The 15,837-nt window shown below is 36.0% G+C and overlaps 1 long non-coding RNA gene across 1 annotated transcript; it reads right to left on the reverse strand.

Annotated features, from left to right (window-relative positions):
* Positions 1-339: 339 nt before the first annotated feature.
* On the reverse strand, positions 340-14,824 carry LOC134246303 (uncharacterized). The gene is made up of 4 exons (XR_009987610.1): positions 14,706-14,824; positions 11,985-12,171; positions 4,389-4,477; positions 340-1,355 (listed from the first exon to the last, which is right to left on the reverse strand). It is a non-coding gene; the product is annotated as an uncharacterized LOC134246303 (long non-coding RNA).
* Positions 14,825-15,837: the final 1,013 nt, after the last annotated feature.

Raw genomic sequence — 15,837 nt, forward strand, 5'->3', positions numbered from 1 at the left:
CCGTTCATCGAAATCAAAAACCGATACACAGAATTATGTATCTTAGTGTAGTCTACTTGTGTGCCAAGTTATACTGAAATCAGACCAAAATTGTAGGAGGAGTAGCATTTTGAAATAATTTCACAGAAATTTCTATTTTTAGTAACCACGGCAACACCGTTCATCGAAATCAAAAACCGATACACAGAATTATGTATCTTAGTGTAGTCTACTTGTGTGCCAAGTTATACTGAAATCAGACCAAAACTGTAGGAGGAGTAGCATTTGAAACAATTTTACAGAAATTTCTATTTTTAGTAACCACGGCAACACCGTTCATTGAAATCAAAAACCGATACACAGAATTATGTATCTTAGTGTAGTCTACTTGTGTGCCAAGTTATACTGAAATCAGACCAAAACTGTAGGAGGAGTAGCATTTTGAAAGAATATCACAGAAATTTCTATTTTTAGTAACCACGGCAACACCGTTCATCGAAATCAAAAACCGATACACAGAATTATGTATCTTAGTGTAGTCTACTTGTGTGCCAAGTTATATTGAAATTAGACCAAAACTGTAGGAGGAGTAGCATTTTGAAAAATTGTTTACAGACAGACGGACAGACGGACAGACAGACAGACAGACGGACAGACGGACGGACGCCGGACGCATTACTATCGCATAAGCTCTTCTGGTCTCTGACCAGTAGAGCTAAAAAATGAATTGAATCTAAATGATCTAGGCCACACTAATGAAAATTTTTGTTCGTCGGACCCACGCGCTTATTTAAACAAAACCATACAAATAATATTAATTTCAATTTCTCGCACCATAGGAATTCTGTGCTATTTTCTGTTCCATTTCCGCTCTATTTATTGTATTTTATATCTGCTTACTCTGTAAATCAGAAAAAATATAATTGTCCGCTCAAATTTTTACGCTCCGCCTAAAAAATTGCCCAGCAAAGAGTAATAATATTATCATTTAACTGCTTGTACTTTTTTTAAATCAAATGTCCGACGAACAAGAAATTAAATTGGTGTGGCCCTACATAACTTTTTAAGCTTTGTGAAAAATGGTAACACTACATGATTGTATATATAAAAAGAATAAAATTACATGTATATGCATTAATATAAATTAATAGGCAAAATAATCCATCTTTAGATCTATGGTATTGTTGATATAATATTCAGACATAAAGTTCTTTAATTTTCTTTATGACTAATGCCTTCATTTTTTTACTTCCTTAATGTCAAATCAAATCCTTTAATGGTAGTGCTTTGGGTCATGTTGCTGTGAAGATACATCGGAAATATGCAGTTTTCTTCTTCTCCCTGTCGTTTGGAGTTTTAAGGTACCGAGATAATACCTGAAATTAGAAAACATCATTTCTGAGCATTTAAAGCAATGTAATCAAGCAAATTCAAATAATTGTGGTCCCTCGCTTTCGGTGTCTTAGTTTGTAAGGTGCTATTATATATAGCATATTGTGTTAGATATTAATTCCCTATCATATATTGTCAATTCCAAAGCAATATTTTGAATAAAGGTCAAATAAAAAGGTCAAGGATTATAATCATTCCAAGGTCCGAAACATCTCGATCTTGTCTCACAAAAGGGACATCAAAAATGAAAACCAAAATCAAAAGTTACAATGAAAACAAGAGGCCCATGGGCCCACATCGCTCACCTGAGCACATGGGCTAGTTAAAAAAACACAAGTCAGCTCAGTATTGAAGTTTACTTGTTGGGGGGGGGATGAAATTTTTTAATACTTGAGAACTCGCTTGATTAAAATTATATGTTATACATGTACTGCTGAAAATTCACTTCAAGTGAGTTTTTTAACTGTAGATATAACTAAAAATGGTTGGGAGGTGGATAAAATATACACTATTTTATACGGAATAAGTCCAGAATTAGGAATGGAAAGGTAGTTGATTGACCAATGCTAGAAAATGGAAAAATTTTCCCCAAAAGTGCGCAAACAATGCCCCGTAAATTCCACCTTTTTTGCATTACGGGACCTGTAGCGTTAGAGTCAGACAAATTATAAAACCATAGTGCTACAGATCTGCAGCTAAATTTTGCCATACTTGAAAAGAAGATTTGTCCTACATATTACTTGATCTCCCATTGTGACCCCTCATTAACCCTCCCTAAACCCAAGAGATCATGTTATGAACAAACTTGAATTAACTCTGAGGATATTTCCATATTAATATCACAATCATAGCTTTGCTGATCTTGAGCAAAGGATTTAAAAAAAAAATTCCTATATATTTCTATATAAAAATTTGATCAGCCAGTGTGGCCCTGCCCTACCCCCGGGTGTCATGATTTGTACAAACTTGAATCTACACCACCTAAGGATGCTTCGACAAGAGTTTTATCTTTCCTGGCCCAGTGGATTTTTTAAGATTTTTCTTTATATTCTATGTAAACCTTTGACCAGCCATTGTGGCACCGCCCTACCCGGTGAGTCTTGTTTTCATTGTAACATTTGATTTTGGTTTTAATTTTTGATGTCCCTTTTGTGAGACAAGATCGAGATGTTTCGGACCTTGGAATGATTTTAATCCTTGACCTTTTTATTTGACCAGGGCTCAGACATTGTCTAGGAAAAAGCACAGATCAGGTCAAAACTGAAAAATTGAGAGGCGGGGGGGGGGGGGGGGGGGGGGGGGGCGCTTGGTTATGATTAGAACAAACTAAAATATACATTAAGGGGGTTGATTCCATATAAATATCACTAATCATGGCTTTGAAGTACTTGAGAAGAAGATTTAAAAAGATTTTCATATATATTCTTATGAAAGAGTTTCATCGGCCATTGTGGCCCCATCCTACCCCTGGGGGTCATGATTTGAACAAACTTGAATCTACACTACCTGAGGATGATTACACATGAGTTTCATCTTTCCTGGCCCTGTGTTTCTTGAGAAGAAGATTTTTAAAGATTTTTCCTATATACTCCAATGTAAAACTTTGATTGGCCATTGTGGCCCCACCCTACCCCTGGGGGTCATGATTTGAACAAATTTGAATCCACACTGCCTGAATATGATTCCGGGTGAGTTTCATCTTTCTTGGCCCAGTGGTTCTTGAGAAAAAGATTTTTAAAGATTTTTCTTATATACTCCTAGGAAAACTTTGATCAGCTATTGTGGCCCCATCCTACCCCGGGGGTCATGCTTTGAACAAACTTGAATCTACACTACCTGAAGATGATTACACATGAGTTTCATCTTTCCTGGCCCAGTAGTTCTTGAGAAGATTTTTAAAGATTTTTCCTATATACTCCTATGTAAAACTTTGATCGGCCATTGTGGTCTCACCCTACCCCTGGGGGGTCATGATTTGAACAAGCTTGAATCTACACTACCAGGGTCTGACAAATCCCATTGCCCGACGCCCGGGGCTAGTGAATTTTTAAGGGGGGGAGGCAAGTGAATTTTTTTAATAGGTACATGCACGTGGGCAAGTGACTTTAAAAAAAATCAATAAATATTTTTAAAAATGTTATAGGACAGGAGTCTGAAGTTCTTATCGTCAAAAAAAAAAAAAATCCGGAAAGAAATTTTCCTACCTTCAACTAAAATACACCATGATGGCAATATGTTTTGGGGGGACACACTTAAACTAATAGATCTGGGCTTGGCCTAAAAAATCTCGCAACAAATTCAGTATTCGGAGCGGTTTACTATTTATTCAAGTTAAGAAATCCAATCTGCTTGACGACTACAGGCCGTTTCTGGCCCTTTTTCCACTTTAACAGCTCATCCTGGACTCCATGCCACTAAACTGGAAGTAAATCTCGCAGTGTATATTTGACGTCTATGAACATGATCATGATGATGAAAGCTTGTTCAAATGAAATAAAATAAATAATTATTCAACATATTTTGATTCAGTTATTTTAAGCATATTTAAGAAAACTTAAAAAGTTATCAATTCTTTTTCTTACTTGTAAGACGATATGTACCAGGGACAGATAATTCTATTTTTACATGGTGCCAAATTTAAATCATTGAAAAGCCAAGTCAACAAAGAGCCAAACAGCTTGTCTTACCGACCTGATGAGGCATTATTTTGTTTTAAAAATATATTTTTTTTTAATTGATCACATATGGAAACATAATATTGTACATGAAGATTTACATACAATTTTTTTCTTTTCTTCAATTACGTAAAATATTCACTGCGGTGTTCACTTCCAGTTTAGTGGCATGGAGTCCACTCCATACTCCACTAATCAACCTCTTTCAAATGACACCAAGGTCAATGACTTTGTGACCTTGACTGTGACCTTAATGCTAAAAATAGCTTTTTCCAAACTTTGTTGCCACCGGGCGCATAGTGTTTCACAAACACATCTTGTTTTTTTTTATGGTCTACTTACCCTCTATACTAGTACTGTGTGTACATCTGTCCTCCACATTCAGCTTAAGTACAGGATCTTGGCTAGAAGTTGACAAAAATTCAGGATACCTGTAATTTAAAGAAATATCAGTAAGAATGTGCTGCAAATCACATATTCCATATAATATCAAATATGACACTATACCGGGGCAAAAAAAATATACATGACTGTACTCATGTTTCCTGTCACCTGACCTATCCTCCATTTTACTCTCCGAACCTCATAGTTTTTTTTTTCACGTTTTCATTTTTTTGCTATTTTCCCGAAATGTTTAAATCGGCCAACAATATTAAATGTTTTTTACAGATGAGTTTCAGAAGCGTTTTAATACAAAACTTGGGCAGACCTGTCAAAAAAATTATTGAACATACCAATGAGAAGTATGAAAGCCCTAACACCAACTGTGCAAAAGTTATAAGTTATAACTAAGGTTGAAGAGTGATATATTTTTGTAAAAGTGGTCAAACTTCAAGGTCAAGAGGTCAAATTTGGTGGTGGTGGTACCCAAAGAAAGGTCTTGTCACAAGAAATACAAGTGTACAGCAGTGAAATATGAAAGCCATAGCCCCACTCACTCCAAAGTTATGAGCAAGGTTAAAGTTTTTGAGGACAAACAGCCAGATGGACTACAGGGCAAAATCTATTTACCAATACGTCTTATTTCAACTATGGAAGAGTTTAAGATTTTAGTGCGCTCCTCTGTAAAAAAGTTGCAGAGTGTACAAATCTTTCAGGATTTCTGGGACAAACGTAACATAAACATGTAAACAATATGTTGGATGTCGATGAACAAATCCTAACAAAAATCAAATGAATCATTTTATTGTTGTGGACTTTATACATGTTATATGCATGAAGAGTAGAAAGGACAAAAATATCAATTTTTATCTATTGTTTATCATATGTATTTAATTATCATCTAAATATAATTCACATGCTTTGGAAATGTATTTTATTATTGGATGATAAATGAGATGGGAGTCCGAGAACATAACAAGGGATAAGCCTATAGCGCAACAAACATGAAGGTGAAAAAATTAAATCTCAATATGTTATGTCGCGACTACCAATGAGTACCTCGCAGTTATCTAACTTACCTCCGCTCTTTTGCGAGGGAGTCAAGAAAAGTCTAAATTTCTGGGGGCAAATGACATTGTTTACATTAGTGACAATCGAATGATTCGAACAATTTAATGCCAAAATCACGATGTTTTGCCAGATATATAATTCCAAATACACCTGTAGTAGATTGTCAAATAAGGAAAGTTAAGATTTTTCCTATATATTTCTATCTAAAAATATTTTTTTCTACACTATACAGGATGCTTCCACATAAGTTTCAGCTTTTCTGGCCCCGTGGTTCTCTGAGAAAAATTTTCAAAGATTTTTCTTATATATTTCTATCTAAAACTTTGATTCCCCATTGTGGCCCCGCCCTTCCCCCGGGGGTCATGATTTGAACAATTTTACGTTATACCAGGATGCTTCCACATAAGTTTCAATGAAAATTTAACTATATATGTAAAAGAGTCCGCTTGAAATTAACACATATCTTTAAAAATGTCCTATATATTTAAAAAAGGATTGGCTCCTCTGAACAAAAATGATAGCTTTAAGGCTGGAAGATTTTTTAATGACCCAACCCTATTTTTGCCTTTTCTTGATTATCTCCCCTTGCGAGGGGATATGTCCCTTCATTTTAACAATTTAAATTCCCCTTCACCCAAGGATGCTTTGTACCAAGTTTGGTCAAAATTGGCCCAGTGGTTCTTGAGAAGAAGTCGAAAATGTGAAAAGTTTACAGACGGACAGACAGACGGACAGACAGACAGACAGACAGACGGACGGACGGACGACGGACAAAATGTGATCAGAAAAGCTCACTTGAGCCTTCGGCTCAGGTGAGCTAAAAATGTGACAATTTAGGATTGGCTCCTCTCAAAAATGTATAAGGCTGGTTCAGCGATTGTCTAGCGAGGTATTCCACCAGGATTTTTTACTTATCTGTCCTTATAAATGCTACAATGATCGATCTTGCATTAATTGTATTGAATAGCACATTGCTCCCACCCAACAGATGATTCCTACCTCCTTCATGAAAGAGTTCAGCTAAGTTAAGTAATCGCGATATCAAGTATTGTATCAAAATTTTCCGAAATATTTCATCTAAAATTAAAGTATACTTTATGTAAATCTGTCAAATCTCTACAACTTATACATATCTCATGAAGATTGAAGTTTTTGGCCTGTAAAATATAATACACACGCGAAAAAGGGCAAATTGAGTCATTTTTTCACACTTTTTGTGTTGTAAAATTGGACAAATTTACTACATTTGTATTATCAAATTGAATCGGAAGAACACAATTACTTATATAATTATATAATTGATAATTTTAAATGTTATAAAAGGTTAGATTTATTCATCCTTAGAAGTATTTTAAAAAGACAATGCACCAGGATATGGATATAATAATTATAACCTCTTCACCATGCACGTTCTCATTTTGTTTACTGCTGATTAGAGTGATGTCCCTTTGGTGAATATAAAAGTTAAACCTGCTCGGCTTGAGAAATACGGCTTGAAAAATATAGTGATCTATCGATGATAATATTTACAATCGATTGTCGCCAATCTGGGCCTTTAAACGACGATTTTTCGATAGTCAGCGACTATCATAACAACACTACACACTTTTTAAAACAATGTTTTGAAATGTATGAGTGGGTCTTCACTCCACTTTTTTTTTTCAAGTTTATCCTCAAAGTTTGCATACAAAATGAAATATACTATTTTGATTTCCAAAATTATGGAGTAAAAACCCAATAAACCTTTTAAAAAATTATAATTTTATGATATAACTTTTGTATCTTTTCGAGAAAAACTTGAAGTCCACTGAGTCAATGGTCATATCACAAACATGATTTAAATGCCAATCCTCATCAGGACTTGTGTAGCATAGTGGTTAGCTTGCTAGTCTCAGTAGAGAATGCTACTCAGGATTTTTATTGCTAGGGTTCAATCTAATGGATACATGTACCACATTTTTATATCTGTGATAGTCAGTTGGTGAAAAAACTGCAACAAAAATTGCGTACAGATCTCGAGACACGTGGATATATAGGAAGTTGACATCGAATTTGCATAAAAATGAATCTCACTACCAGTATATAATATGCCTCGACAAAGAGTGTTAAAAAATTTCAAACTTCTTGCTACCATAGTAGTTGCTGAAAAAAAAAAACATAAAAATTTACACGCACAGATAAACAGGAAGTTGATGTGAGATTTCCTAAAAAAATAATGCCACCATTATCCCTCAATATGTAATGCCTATAGAAAGATAGACAGACATGCTAATTCCAATTTACTCCCCAAATTTGATTGAGAATGGGTTAAAATAATTGTATGTTGTTATTGAATATTCCTCACAGTTGACTTGTAGGTAATACTTATCATTGCTGACTTGTGGGGAATATTTCTCACTGTTAACTTGTAATACTTTTCATTGCTGACTTGTGGGGAATATTTCTCACTGCTGACTTGTGGGGAATATTTCTCACTGTTAACTTGTAATACTTTTCATTGCTGACTTGTGGGGAATATTTATCACTGCTGACTTGTGGGGAATATTTATCACTGTTAACTTGTAATACTTTTCATTGGTGACTTGTGGGGAATATTTATCACTGCTGACTTGTGGGGAATATTTCTCACGTAGGTTATATTTATCATTGCTGACTTGTGGGGAATATTTTTCACAGTTAACAATTTTAGGTAATATTTATCACTGCTGACTTGTGGGGAATATTTCTCACTGTTCACTTGTGAGGAATACACATGTATTGACCATTGCTTTACCCTTAAAACTTTGTTTCCATATAAATGTTGCCTTTGAACCCAACCAATAAATGTACACTTCAGTGTATATTGCTGACTTGTGGGAAACATTTATCACTTATTGGGAAATGCATTATTTTATTATACATGAACATTACAGATAAAAATTATTTTTCAACAAATAAAATAACTATCAAATCTTAAAAAAAATCAATCATCAGTATTAATAATTGTATTGAAACTACATGTATTACTAATCTAATGTTTACAAGTCTTTTAAATCAAAGCACATTAATTTTAAAAACATTTGTTTTCCTTCACTAGATTTAAAACAAATTGCAAATTTTAATTTTCTCAGGTAAAAAAAATGTTTTCAATTCAAAAATAATAAGTATGTTGAAAAGGATAACAAGAGGCCCACGGGCCTTATAGGTCACCTGAGCATTATGCAACAACTTTCCAGTTACAGTGTATTAAATTTGATTCAATAACATGTTTTGAGCCAGATGCTATATGGCATTCACAATTTTGAAAGAGCACCATTGATTATCATAACAATAAACTTAGCAGTCGCTTAGCTTGGTTACTGAATACCCATATGCAGGGTAGGGGAACAAAAAAGCACTCCAACTAATCAGTAATATTCATCAATAATCAGTAGTGCCCCTAACATTCTGACATGAACCCCTGACCCTAGGTTGCACAAATTTTTAAAAGGCACCCTTAAAATTGCCTATCAAAAAGTAAATAAATGTTTTATAAATACAAAGGACCAGATTTCAAACAATTAATTCATTTCCAGTATATAAGTAGAGCCCCCCCCCCCTGACCCTGGGGCCTTGAAATTCACAATTCTTCAAGATTAGGGCCCTTGCTCATCATAACTATATAGGTAGTTCATCTGCTTCATACCCAGAGACAGAGAAGAAAATTTTCAAAGATTTAATGTATTTTCACTATATAATCAATAGAGCCCCACCCTAACACCAGAACCCCTGACCCTGGGGCTATAAAATTCACAATTTTTGTAGAGACACTCTTGCTCTTAGTTGGTTTATTTAATACCTAGGAGCAGAGAAGAAGATTTTCAAAGAATTCATGTAATTTCACTATATAATCAATATAATCAATAGAGCCCCCCCCCCTCCCCCCAACACCAGAACCCTTGATGATAGGGCCATTAAATTCACAATTTTGGTTGAGGAACACTTGCTTATCATAACTATGCACTTAGTTAGTTTATCTAATACCTAGGAGCAGAGAAGAAGATTTTCAAAGAATTAATGTAATTTTACTATATAATCAATGAGCCCCCCCCCCCCCCCCCCCCCCCACACCAGAACCCTTGACCCTGGGGCCATAAAATTTACAATCTTAGTTACGGAACACTTGCTTATCATCACCATGTAATTAGTTAGTTTATTTGATACCTAGGAGCAGAGAAGAAGATTTTCAAAGAGTTCATGTATTTTCACTTTATAAACAATAAAGTCCCCCCCCCCCACCAGAACCATTGATGCTGGGGCCATAAAATTAACAATTTTTGTAGAGGCAATCTTGCTCATCATAAATATGCACTTAGTTAGTTTATAGGAGCAGAGAAGAAGATTTTCAAAGAATTCATTGAAAATCTTCTTCTCTGCTCCTAGGTATTAGTTCACTATATAATCAGCCCCCCCCCCCCCCCCCCCCCCCCCCCCAACACCAGAACCCTTGACCCTGGGGCAATAAACTTCACCATCTTGGTTGTGTTATAATTTCTCATCATAACTATTTACTTAGTTATTTTATTTAATACCTAGGAGCAGAGAAGAAGATTTTCAAAGAATTCATGTATTTTCACTATATAATCAATAAAGCCCCCCCCCCCCCCAACACCAGAACCCTTGACCCTGGGGCCATAAAATTCACAATTTTGGTAGAGGCACTCTTGCTCATCATAACTATGTACTTACTTGGTTTATTTAATACCCAGGGGCAGAGAAGAAGATTTTCAAAGAAATCATGTATTTTTACTATATAATCAATAGAGCCCCACCCCAACACCAGAACCTCTGACCCTGGGGCCATAAAATTCACAATTTTGGTAGAGGCACTCTTGCTCATCATAACTATGCACTTAGTTAGTTTATTTAATACCTAGGAGCAGAGAAGAAGATTTTCAAAGAATTCATGTAATTTCACTATATAATCAATAAGCCCCCCCCCCCCCACCAGAACCCTTGACCCTGGGGCCATAAAATTCACAATTTTGGTAGAGGCACTCTTTCTCATCATAAATATGCACTTAGTTAGTTTATTTAATACCTAGGAGCAGAGAAGAAGATTTTCAAAGAATTAATGTAATTTTACTATATAATCAATGAGCCCCCCCCCCTCCCCCAACACCAGAACCCTTGACCCTGGGGCCATAAAATTCACAATTTTGGTAGAGGCACTCTTGCTCATCATAACTATTTACTTATTTGGTTTATTTAATACCCAGGGGCAGAGAAGAAGATTTTCAAAGAAATCATGTATTTTTACTATATAATCAATAGAGCCCCACCCTAACACCAGAACCTTTGACCCTGGGGCCATAAAATTCACAAATTTGGTAGAGGCACTCTTGCTCATCATAACTATGTACTTTGTTGGTTTATTTAATACCCAGGAGCAATGAAGAAGATTTTCAAAGAAATAATGCATTTTCACTATATACTTATTTAGCCCCGCCCTAGCACTAGAACCCCTGACCCCAGGGCCATGAATTTCACAATTTTGGTAGAGGACTCAATGCTGATTACAATCATGCAAATAGTTTGACTGCTTGATGTCCAGGAGTAAAGAAGAAGATTTTTAAAGATTGCATTAATTTTAGTGGTTTTTCCCACCCCTCAGGCCCCAGGGGGGCAGGGATCATGAAATTCACAATTTTTGTTCCCCTTCACCCATAGATGCTTTGTGCCAAATTTGGTTGAAATTGGTTCAGTGGTTGCAGAGAAGAAGCTGAAAATGTTCAAATGTTAACACACGACACACGACACACGTCACACGACACACGACGGACGACGACGGACGAAAACGGATAGCAATAGGTCACCTGAGTAACTCAGGTGACCTAAAAAGTCATAAAATCAGGAGACAGTATATATAAGTACTAATTTAATCATTGATGGATTTAATTGGCCAATGACTAATTATTATTAACCAAATTTTGATTATATTTTGTAAAATTTTCTGATTATTGTTACACAGTTAGCATGGTTAGCACACATGTATATTTTCTGACAACTTCTCAGCATGTTCATGAGGCTTTTAACCTACTTTGAAATCATGAACAAGGACCAAATTTTTTTTTTATTTTAGATATACCGGTTTATATACTTCTATGTACATGTATTAGGCTTCATAACATACATGATATCAGCATGCTTTTTTTTTTTATTATTTCTGTTTTTAGAGCAACGGAAGTACTGTAAACCAACTTTTATTTGAGTGCAAGAAATATTTGCCAGTTTCATGACCTACATTTACTAGTGAATAGTAAATTATTAATTGCCCTGAACTATTAATTTTGCTTTATATTTGTAGAGAATGTTTCCTTTCATTAGTCACGGAAATTAATCAACACAGATTAGATATGCAAATAAAAGATGACACAAATAGGGTACATGTGTACTACCTGGTAGTTGGTTTACAGTACTGCTCACATATAGAGTTCAAAATGAGATTTTACAGCTATCTTGACTTACCAATACTAAATCCTTCTGTTTCCATACACAAATCCAGACAAAATGCTTTCAGTTATAATACTCTAGTTCTTTACATCCTTCATGTCCATGCAAGCGTGTCTGTTGACTTTGACTCCAAGTCTCAGTCTCTAACATTTTCAAGAATAAAGTTGTATAATTTGCTCTTGTGGTGAAAACCCTCGAAAACCTGCAATGATAATTTTGCTTTCAGTTCAAAGATTTCATTGTATATTTTTTTTAAAGTGCTCATATCTTTACCTATAATTACAAGACAGGTATATCTCCACATCACTCAATAGTAATTTTTGACCCCATGCGGCATGCCAAAATTAAGACTTAATGTATGCCCTTTCCTGAACCATATTGTTAACAGTGGGTAGGTAGGTATGAAAAATATTTTACTTTTTTCCTTCTTGTGACATGGCCCAGAGATTCTCTGGGCCATGTCACAAGAAGGAAAAAAGTAAAATATTTTTCATACCTACCTACCCACTGTTAACAATATGGTTCAGGAAAGGGCATACATTAAGTCTTAATTTTGGCATGCCGCATGGGGTCAAAAATTACTATCAGAGCTTTCCCTTTTAAATCAACCGTACAATAACTGCGAAACAGAACACTTTCTCGTAGATGTTTGATGAGCAGAAACTGTTTTATATGCAAAAAATCTACGATACAGTACAACTTATTTTTAGGAATGACAGAAAACTGAATCAATACCTTAAATGATAGTCATTGAAATTGCATGATAGTGCTGTTAGTATTTATTTAAATTTAATTAAAATGAGAATAGAAATTTACAGCGTAAAGTTACCAGAGGCAGATTAAAAATTTTTAGAAAGGAGGAGTGGGTGCAGAAATCAAATGGTTTTCTTAAAAAAAAAAATAAAAGACCAAAATCAGGAAGCATTATCAGACCCAAAACTTTGAGGGCGATCGTTATATGTAAATAAATTTAAAAAGGTATAAATTCAGTTAAGCAAATATAAATAATTATGAATAATAGATATTGAATCTTAAAATCTCAACATTACCTTTCAATTTTATAACCAATTTTAAATTTTTAATATGCTCGCTATCATAAAAGCTGATCTAATTGTTATTACTATGTTTCTCCATTTCCTCCAATTCGCATTATTTTGTATACCACGCCCAATCATAATTCAATAGTAATTGAGGTTTTGAAAAGGATTTTTAGTTATTTTTTACATATGATTTTGTTTCTTATTTATTCCATCAGCATCTAAACCCCAAGGCCAAGGTTTGAATTGTAACAAATTTTAAAAATAAAAGGTGATCTTTAATTAACAATAAGTATTTAATTAAAATGAATTTATTAGACATTTTAATTGGGCCTAAATAAATAAGTAGTGTGTTTTCAGCATGTTTAGTTCCCCGCCTAACTCTAAGAAGTATAGGAGCCGACCCTCAATATTTTTTCTGCTAATATCTTTCCATGAGTAAACTACTGTACGTATACTTTAAAATGCAGGCTTCATATTTTAGCGGCTTTGGTGCAGACAACAATGCACTAATTCATGAATACTGCTAAGAAATCATTTACATATTGATATATACAATACACCGCACATACATGTGTAGCGCTAATTTATGATTATGCCAATTAACCCAGTGATTATGCTAAATTTTGAAAGCACCAAATTATATACACATATTACAGTATTCGGAATTCCAGTTTACAATTAGAAATGAAATCCCAATCTTGATCACTTCCATGTTTGAGAAATGCATATCTTACACATATTAATCAGAAATATTTTGACAGTGAAATCCTGGGGGAAAGTGGCAGCGTGCCTGCCAATGTTAAAATAAAATAAAAATGTTTTTCCTACCTACCTACCCTATATTTTCTAAGGTTAAAATAGGAAACACTATCTATTTATCTTGGCCTTAGCAAAATAAAAAAAAATACTTATGATACATCGATAATGATGGTCTAAAATCATGAAAATTTTTTCAGTAGGGCAATCAGGATGAATGTAGAACAGGGTGCAGGTGAAAGATAATGAAGGCAAATGGACACTATGCAAACCAACGCATGCGAAGAAATATATACAAGTAGGAAGAATGACTTGATAAAAAAACGATAACTAAATCAAGCTTTTTTTTGGAAGAATTAAACATGTTAAATAATCTAACCAAGCTAAGAAATTTTAGCTACGTAAATCTATAAATGTACTGATTTCAATGGACCTTTTGAAAAGGTGGAGTTCTCTGTGATACATTTCTGACACTGAGTCAGTGTGTGACTGACATCGTTTATAGATACACGTACAGTTTAAGTCAGATTAACTTTTACAATTAATTCGCCCACCAGGCCTCACTAAACAGCTAAAGACCAGACAGTCGCACCGTCTAGCATAATTTGTATGAGCATGAGGAGGATAGTCGCGTTTCACAAAAAATGGGGACAAGCCTTAAACGCTTACCATATCCCGGGGGTGCTGAATTCATATAAATCCGTAGTTTGTTCTTACAGGATAGCCATTAGGCCTATAAACATGATACAATTAAAAAAAAAAATAACCGAGGTCTAGGTCGGGTCAAACTTTCCCAAAGTTTTACGTGCATTCATTATTAAATGTTACTTTACGAACGTCTGTAAGAAATAACTGCATGCATGATTTACGTAGTTAAATTAAGTTTTCAGCCTATAATATCTTTAAAATATGATAAAAAATCTACTTACCACATTACCACATGTTCTCGGAGCAGCCATTGCCCGCAATAAATTGGTATCATATGGGGACCAGTTTAAATTCCGCTGCGTTCCGAATGAACATTTCCCAGCATCCTCAAACATTCGTTTTACGGTGCAGTGAGAAAATTACTACGAGTCAATTTTACGGACTTATGGGGATTTTTTCAAAAATGACCACAAATCGAATAAATATTATCAGTAGAACACGTAGAATTCAAAAAACCCCATGACCATATTTGTGGGGAACGAGAGAGTTCCCCACAATTCTGAACTTTCCCCATAAGAAAGGTCCTTTGTCAGGTGTGAGTTCCCCACAAGTCGGTGAGCGCGAGTGCTCTCTCTCTCCCCACTCCCTCTCACTCCCTCTCTCTCTCCCCACTCCCCCTCTCTCTCTCTCCTCCTTCCCCCCTCTCTCTCTCCCCACTCCCTCTCTCTCTCATCTCACTCCCCCTCTCTTTCTCTCTCCTCCGCTCTCTCTCTCTCCTCACTCCCCCTCTCTCTCTCCTTTCCCTCTCTCTCTCCCCACTCCCTCTCACTCCCTCTCTCTCTCCCCACTCCCCCTCTCTCTCTCCTCATTCCCCCCTCTCTCTCTCTCCCCACTCCCTCTCTCTCTCATCTCATTCCCCCTCTCTCTCTCTCCTCAATCTCCCTCTCTCTCTCACCTCACTCCCTCTCTCTCTCTCCCCACTCCCCGTCTCTCTCACCACTCCGTTTCTCTCTCTCCCCACTCCCTTTTCCCTCCCCTTCTCTCTCCCCACTCTCTCTCTCTCACCTCACTCCCCCTCTATCTCTCTCTCTCTCTCTCCTAACTCCCCCCCTCTCTCTCTCTCTCTCTCCCACTCCCCCTCTCTCTCCTCACTCCCCCTCTCTCTCTCTCCTCCCCTCTCTCTCTCACCTCACTCCCCCTCTCCCCCTCTCTCTCTCCTTTCCCTCTCTCTCTCCCCACTCCCTCTCTCTCCCCACTCCTCTCTCTCTCTCTTCACTCCCTCTCTTCTCACTCCCTCTCTATTTCTCCCCACTCCCCCTCTCTCTCCCCACTCCCTCTCTCTTTCTCTCCCCTCTCTCTCTCCACACCCTCTCTGCTCTCTCCCCACTCTCTCTCCCTCACTCTCACTCCCTCTCTCTCTCCCC

This window comes from Saccostrea cucullata, unplaced genomic scaffold (genome assembly GCF_032062105.1).
Source record: "Saccostrea cucullata isolate Sc308-1 unplaced genomic scaffold, CSIRO_AGI_Scuc_v1 ctg2161, whole genome shotgun sequence".
Taxonomy (NCBI): Eukaryota; Metazoa; Mollusca; class Bivalvia; order Ostreida; family Ostreidae; genus Saccostrea; species Saccostrea cuccullata.